The 9028-nt window shown below is 34.1% G+C and overlaps 1 pseudogene; it reads left to right on the top strand.

Annotated features, from left to right (window-relative positions):
* Positions 1–3004: 3004 nt before the first annotated feature.
* LOC139849232 (F-box protein VBF-like) overlaps positions 3005–9028 on the top strand; it is a 59112-nt pseudogene continuing 53088 nt past the window's right edge.

Below are 9028 nucleotides of genomic sequence, written 5' to 3'. Positions count from 1 at the left end.
CGGCGAATTTTTTGCGGCGATATGCCTTTTGGCGGTATTTTTTGGGAGGGAAAAACTTGGAGGGAAAAAAGCCGATTATTAGCGGCGATATATGTCGCCGCAAAAAAAAAAAAAAATAACGTTTGACCGTCTATGAGAAAAAGAAATGTGACAACCCGGAAATTTTTGACCAAATTTAAACTTTATCTTTAAATGATTTAATGTTTTCGACACGATAAGCAAAGTCTGTAATGTTGAGTCACGAAAGTTTTGGAACTATATTCATGTAATCAATTATTCTTTGACTGTTCTCGACGATTCACGAACAATATATATATATATATATATATATATATATATGATTTCAAGTTATTTATTAAACGATAGTAACATTCGATTATTGATTTGATTAATATTTAGATAAGTTAACTAAAACGTTTAAAATGAACCAGTAAAACACTAATTTGCTACATTATTTTTGAATTGCTACAGTACCCGAAAAGCTACAGTGTTTTTGAAAATCACTATTTGTTAGTGTGTTTTCGAAAATCGCTATTTGCTACAGTAACTTTGCTACAGTAAAACACTATTTCAAAATGAAAATGTATATATGTATATGTATATACTACGAGACGATGATTTATAGAAGAAAATAATCAAAACACTTAATTGATTAAAGCTACACTTCGAGTGACATAGTTTATCAATGATTAAGTTTAATTTTTGATAAAAGTACACGTCGCGTAACGAAAAGTACTAGTTTTCTAAGCGTACGAAAATGCATTCGAGAAACCGGAACCGGGACATAAGTCGAATGACAACGTATGAGTCAACGGACCAAAAATTACAAGTCAACTATGCACGTGAATATAATATAATATATAATTAATTATATAAATTAAATATATTATATATAATTAAATAATATGTCGACAAACTACACGATAAATCAATTGTGAGCTGTAATCTAGTCCCATGCGATCGCATGGGAATGTGGCTTGATAGCCATGCGATCGCATGGCTATGGAATCCAGGAAAGATTTATAAAGCGAGCTCGTTTCTCATTTCTCTGATCACTCTATCTCTAAATCTCTCAACTCTCTGTATATATTTATAATTAATATTATTAATATTATTATTATTATTATTTAGTATGAGTATTATTCTTAGTAGTATACATAAAATACTACGACGAGGTCATGAACGAGTTATTTCAAAACGGGTTTTGCGAGCGGGATAGAGTTAAGGAAACTATGGGTTGTAGCTATGGAGGTTATGGGTAATGTTCATGAGTATTGTTCGCAAGTCAAACCTAGTGTTTATCATCTCCGTTGCGTCTACGTACTTTCCTACAATATTGAATCACAATATTGATACGTGAGCATTCATATCTTATCTTTTATATATTAATATTGTATCCATGTCTAGTACTCAAGTATATATGTTTATGCATGTTTGTATGCTTTAATTTTGTCGTTAGATAGTTTATGATGAATCACGAATTTGATACATATGCTACTGATATAAAGTATATGATATGCATGTTTTTGGAAAGCTGGCGAAAAATTATTAATTTTTCATTTAGAAATCGCGTGATTTCGATGAACGGATTAAAAGATATGGTCAACTGAATTATGATTAACATTAATTGAAATTACTTTTGAATTTGCAATTGATATTTAAACAACTTGTTTATAAGATTGATAAATTGGATTTTCAAATATTACTAATCGAGTAAATGAATTTCTATATAAGGCCCGTTTTGTTTTGTTGATCAATTGTCAAAGTTGACTGTCTTATCATGTTTTAAAGTTTTATAAACACTATAATCTGATTTTACAAGTATTGAAAAACTATATGAAATAATAAAACATGTTTGATTGCCATGATAATTCAAATATAATATAGCTCCTGAAATAAATAATATTTTGAGTTTGATAAACTATAATTTCGTTCAATTATCAAGACTTATACTATGTTAATAAACATGTATAGATTTAAAGATCATAGTGGGTCAGTTTGACTTTTGAGATGACTTTTGTTAACTTTTGCATGTCGGTCTCGAGCATTAGGATTGTCATACACTATGACCCAACCTAGCTTATTAGACATGTATTGACCAACATATGTTCTCTAGGTTGAGATCTACGATTAATTTTGCATTCCGAGTTTCGGTCACATTTCAGTGAATGACCTTATGTGCTGCTAAGGTGAGTTTCATTTGCTCCCTTTTTAATTGCTTTTGCAATATATATTTTGGACTGAGAATACATGCACTTTATTTTAAACGCAATGGATACAAGTACATACTAAATTCTACACTGAATTTGAACCGAAAATCCCTTAGCTTTGGTAACTAGTAACTGCCAGTTAAGAACTGGTGGGCGCGAGTAGTTGTATGTGGATCCATAGGGTTTGACATCCCCGTTCGTTCCAGGTATAGAGACCCTAGCCTGAACTATAAAGCGGACGTATGCTATTTGAGTTTAGTACACGTTGGTTTGCGTGTATTGTACATGTTGGTTGCATGTATGTTAAAACAGGGGTACTTATTATATAGACGTTAAAGTTTAGTTACCAGGGTGCTTAATCTTGTAGAATATTTTGATAAACGTTTCAAATGAAACAACTGAATCTTTTGATTCACCTTTACTATTCATATCACATGTTTTTCCCGTCATTAGTATATTGCACTCTATGTTTCTCATTAATTAAAATATATCCACTTCATCAACCTTTTAAGCACTATAATTATGTTGCTTTGAATCTCATTCATTCTAAACTCAAACAAATACAGCGTTTGAGCAAACAACTTGCAAATTAAAAAATAAAAACAAAATTGACGATATTACCACCAGTCAACCATGTACTTTTTCAACTCTAATTTCCCAGAAACATCGTACCACTTGATCCACCCACTCACATCCTATATCCTATATATATATAAATCATTCTTTTAACATACACAAACGAAGTTACTAAGACATAAGTTTACTAAGTACATAATTTTTTTGGAAACTAAAAAATGGACATCAGCAGAATGAACATGTTGCCAGAAGATTGTGTTTCAACAATTGTATCTCTAACATCTCCACCAGATGCATGCAGATTAATGCTTGCATCTTCTTCGTTACGATCGGCTGCTGAATTTGATATCGTTTGGGGACGATTTTTGCCTTCTGATCTCCATGACATTCTTTCAAGATCACAAATAATCAGTACTCAACTCAACTATTCTTCTAAGAAGGATTTGTATTTTCTTCTTTGTGATTCCATTCTCATGGATGGTGGAATTAGGGTAAGTTAAATAGTTAATTATACCAATTCCATGTTAACTTCTCTCGCCTGTTTAAGAAATAATAAGAATAAGATTAAATATATATTGTTTTAATTGATTAATTATATCTGATTTTGTTTTTTTATAATCCATGCAGAGGTTTAGTTTAAACAAAGTTAGTGGGAAAAAGTGTTGTTTTTTATCAGCAAGAGCACTTACCATTTCCTTAAGCAATGAGCCAAATCATTGGACATGGACCACCCATCCTACATCAAGGTTATCAGTTACTACCTTTTGACTTTTTGGTTAAACTTGATGTTTTTCAATTTCACAATCTTTACAAAAATAGTAAGTTAACTTCTCTTTAAAATGTGCACAACACAAATAATAATGAAGATGAAAAGTGAAAAAGTTTGAGATACTTTAATCTATATTTACTAATTACTAATTGAAAGTAATATATGTCGTGACTTTCATTAAACATCAAAAGGGTATATATACATGTACATATCTTGGTCACCAAGCTGGTCTAAGAGTCCTATTTACATTCAAATATTGACTTGCCATATATTGTATACAAAAGAATATTATCGGCTATTACTCCCCCGCAGTCGGAGCGAGAGGAGGACGAACGCCAAGACTGGAGCGAAAATCATCAAACAACACTCGAGGTAAGCCTTTGGTGAATATATCGGCAATCTGAAATCGAGTTGGCACATGAAGAATTCGAACTTGACCTTTAGCAACCTTTTCACGAACAAAGTGAATATCAATTTCGATGTGTTTAGTCCTTTGATGTTGAACCGGATTACCAGATAAATAGATAGCACTGACATTATCACAAAACACCAATGTGGCTTTAGAAACCGGAGATTGTAATTCAAGCAATAAATTCCGAAGCCAACATGTTTCAGCCACTACATTTGCAACGCCCCGATATTCAGCCTCGGCCTAGAACGAGAAATAGTAGTTTGACGTTTTGAGGACCATGAGATAAGATTATCACTCAAATAAACACAATATCCGGATGTGGATCGGCGAGTGTCTGGACAACCTGCCCAATCAGCGTCAGTATAAGCAATAAGCGCCTGAGAGGACATTTTTCGAATATGTAATCCCATAGTCAGTGTACCACTAATGTAACGTATAACTCGTTTTAACATGTGCATGTGATCAATTGTTGGCGCATGCATGTGTAAACAAACCTGTTGTACTGCGTAAGAAATATCGGGACGAGTAAACGTCAGATACTGCAAGGCACCTGCAAGACTACGATAAAGTGTCGGTTTGTGATAAAGTGTTCCACTAGTCGAACTGAGTTTTCCTTGTGTATCAATGGGAGTAGAAACATGATTACACGATTCCATTCCAGCACGAGCGATAATGTCATGAGCATATGCATGTTGTGTTAAAAATAACCCTGTCGTAGTGCGTTTAACCGAGATTCCCAAAAACGAGTGTAACGGCCCTAGATCTTTCATAGCAAACTCATTAGACAATAAGGTCAGAAGCTGTTTGCGCAAAGTAACAGAAGAGGTTGTAAGAATGATGTCATATACATATAATAGCAAGTAAGCAGTATCAGATCCATGATGATACGTGAATAACGAATGATCACATTTACTATTTCGAAACCCAATGGTAGTGGCAAAATCTGCAAAACGTTGATACCAAGCCCGGGGTGCTTGCTTCAACCCATAAAGTGACTTTTTCAATAAACATACATAATTTGGATGTGTCTTACTTCGAAAACCAAGTGGCTGGTACATGTAGACCGTCTCTGAAAGATTACCATGTAGAAACACATTCTTGACATCGAGTTGATAAATTTCCCATGATTTAGAAACTGCAATACTAAGAACAGTGCGAATAGTAGCCGGTTTAACAACCGGACTAAATGTCTCATGACAGTCGACGCCTAGTTGTTGAGAGCGACCATCACCTACCAACCGTGCTTTGTAGCGCTCAAAAGATCCATCAGATTTCATTTTGTGCCGAAAAATCCACATAGAACGAATAACCTGCATATCTGGTGTACGGGGTACAAGAACCCACGTCTTATTTTCCAACAAAGCTTTATACTCATCAGCCATGGCACTATTCTAATTTAGGTCAGACAGAGCGGTTCGAGGATTTGTGGGAATGGGGGAGAGTGTGGTCGTAGAGGACAAATCAAAAATAATTTTTGGTTTGGAGATACCCGATTTACCCCGAGTAGTCATAGGGTGCGTCGGAAGAGGAACAATAGGCGGGTTTGGTTTTGTGTGTACAGAATTATGAGGTGGACAAGATTGTGTGGAGTGGAGTGGGCTGGAAGGCCCAACAGGAGAGGAGGTCTGGGCTGGTGGCAAAGTAGGAGATGAAACAGGAAGTGGGCTTGATGGTCCAAGTGGGATAGTGGGAGTGGACTGAGGAAAAGAAACAGAGGGGGAAAAGAATAAAGGATTAAAAGGAGGACTAAGAAAATCATATGATGGAGAAGAATTATGTTAAGTTTCAGAGAATGGAAATCGTGTTTCATCAAAAATGACGTGTCTAGAAAGAATGAGTTTATTGCGCGAGAGATCAAGACATTTATACCCACGATGATGTGTTGGATATCCTACAAAGACACATGGTTGGGAACGAGGTTGGAGTTTATGTATTAGTTGAGATGGAGTAAGGGGATAACATAAGCACCCAAAGGTTCGTAGATGCTTATAAGATGGGATGCGATGATAAAGAAGTTGTGTTGGTGAAAGATTTTTAAGTGTTTTTGTAACACCCGCGTTTTGGGCCTAGATGAAATGACCATTGTACCCTTAGGGTATGGTGTAATTAGTGATTTTAATAATTATATGTTTATAATTATTTGATTATTTAGTTGAGACCAGTTTGTGACAAGGGTCACAGAACAGGTTCGTTTGTTGAATTTGGACTCCGTTAGGGCCTCCTAACGATGTACGAAAGATATTAGATAACTGGTAAATACCCGTGTGTCGCGGGGTATGGGTTTTAAACCCCTTAAGTGTATGTATCTGCTTCTTTCACCCATTTTTCTAGACTTTTCCTAATTAAGAACGTACCTAACTCCTTCATCCTCTCAAACCCTAAAAATCAAAGCTTGTTAGTTTGTTGAATTCGAGCTAGTAATCTGTTACTTGTGTGTTGGTGATCATCACAAGGTAAGTGCTTCGTCGATTCATGCTTTGATTCTTGTTCAAATTGGGTTTTTTTTGTGTTCTTGACTAAAAGTGTGAAATTGGGCTTGGATCTTCATGTTTGATGTTTGTTATGCTTAATTGATGTTAGAAATAGGTTGTATATATGTTTAGTAACTTTCTTGTGCTTAAAATTTGGTCAAAAATACTTAGAAATCGAGTTTTTGGGGAAGAAATCACAAAATCAGCGAAATTGGTTCGAAACCCAGTTTGCTACAGTACCCGAGTTGCTACAGTACCCCCGAGTTGCTACAGTACCGAGTTGCTACAGTATCACTATTTGCTACAGTGTCACTATTTGCTACAGTGTCGCTATTTGCTACAGTCCCACTATTTTCTACAGTGCCGAGTTGCTACAGTACCCCGAGTTGCTACAGTACAGAGTTGCTACAGTGTCACTATTTGCTACAGTACCTTTTATGAAATTGAAACGGGCGTAACTTTCAAAACGTAACTCCGTTTTTGATGAATAAACTATCGTTAGAATCGTAATAAAGAATACTTTTCAATGGTGAACTTTTAAGAAACTAGATCAAACTGTTTTTGGGTCGGAAAAGGAGTTTTAGTGTGTATGTCGTGTTTTGCACGCACCTGTATGCCATTATTGAATGGAGTCATGATGTAGACTTATAAAATTATGAATATATGGTGTTATGACCTAGTTTATAGTATGATTTGATTATACTATTGATTGAGATATGTATATTGACTTCGTTGTGTTGTTCTCAGGTGATAAGAACAAGGAAGAAGCTCAGAAGTAAGATAACTGAGCTTTAGCTGGTAATCGGTGAGTGGGATTATCTCCGGGTGTAGTATAGAGTAGCAAGTTGTGCTACTATGTTATACTGTTATAGTTGCTATGTGATAATGCTAAAAACGAACATATATTTCATAGCATTATTCCTCAAGAAAGACAAGCTTTTAGTTGCAATTGTTCTATTTACAAGTGATATTCGTTTAAATAATAAAAGGTGAAGACAAAAGACAGATTCGACGAATTGAAGACGCAAACGACCAAAAAGCTCAAAAGTACAAAAGACAATCAAAAAGGTTCCAATTATTGATAAGAAACGTCTCGAAATTACAAGAGTACAAGATTCAAAACGCAAAGTACAAAATATAAAATTGTACGCAAGGACGTTCGAAAATCCGGAACCGGGACCAGAGTCAACTCTTAACGCTCGACGCAACGGACTAAAAATTACAAGTTAACTATGTATATAAATATAATATAATATATAATTAATTATATTAATTATATATATATTATATATATATTATAAACCGTCGGTAAACAAAGAGCCAAACTCCTCTGAGCTGTAAAAGTAACCTCCGCGACTCGCGGAGTTTGAAGAGGTTTTCACCGCGAGTCGCGGAGCCCCAAAATTCGACTTTTCCTATAAAAGCAACCGAATTCTGATCGCAATTCATAATCTTTTTCTTCTTCTTATCATACGTAAACGATATATATATATATATATATATATATATATATATATATATATATATATATATATATATATAATTTATATTTTAATTTTAATTTTAATTATAATTCTAATAATAAGGGTATGTTAGCGAATATTGTAAGGGTGTAAGTCGAAATTCTGTCCGTGTAACGCTACGCTATTTTTAATCATTGTAAGTTATGTTCAACCTTTTTACATTAATGTCTCGTAGCTAAGTTATTATTATGCTTATTTAATCCGAAGTAATCATGATGTTGGGTTAATTACTAAAACTGGGTAATTGGGCTTTGTACCATAATTGGGGTTTGGAAAAAAGAACGACACTTGTGGAAATTAGACTATGAGCTATTAATGGGCTTTATATTTGTTTAACTAAATGATAGTTTGTTAATGTTAATATAAAGATTTACAATTGGGCGTCCCTATAAATTACCATCTACACTCGATCGGACACGATGGGCGGGGTATTTATATGTACGAATAATCGTTCATTTAACCGGACACGGGAATGGATTAATAGCCACTAGAATAATTAAAACAGGGGTGAAATTACATTCAAGGGTAATTGGTGTAATTGTTAACAAAGTAGTAAAACCTTGGTTTACACGCAGTCGATAACCTGGTGTATTCATTAAACAAAGTATTAAAACCTTGTTACAATTCGAATCCCCAATTAGTTGGAATATTTAACTTCGGGTATAATAATAATTTGACGAGGGCACTCGCACTTTATATTTATGACTGATGGACTGTTATGGACAAAAACCAGACGGACATATTAAATAATCCAGGACAAAGGACAATTAACCCATGGGCATAAAACTAAAATCAACACGTCAAACATCATGATTACGGAAGTTTAAATAAGCATAATTCTTTTATTTCATATTTAATTTCCTTTATTTTATATTTAATTGCACTTCTAATTATCGCACTTTTATTTATTGTTATTTAATCGCACTTTTAATTATCGTACTTTTTAATTATCGCAATTCTATTTTATCGCACTTTTATTATTCGCAATTTCATTATCGTTATTTACTTTACGCTTTAAATTAAGTCTTTTATTTATTTAATATTTTACATTAGGTTTTAACTGCGAC

The sequence above is a fragment of the Rutidosis leptorrhynchoides genome, chromosome 1, assembly GCF_046630445.1.
Source record: "Rutidosis leptorrhynchoides isolate AG116_Rl617_1_P2 chromosome 1, CSIRO_AGI_Rlap_v1, whole genome shotgun sequence".
Classification (NCBI taxonomy): Eukaryota; Viridiplantae; Streptophyta; class Magnoliopsida; order Asterales; family Asteraceae; genus Rutidosis; species Rutidosis leptorrhynchoides.
Note: the sequence above shows the minus strand (reverse complement) of the source record. Positions and strands in the feature narration are given on the sequence as shown.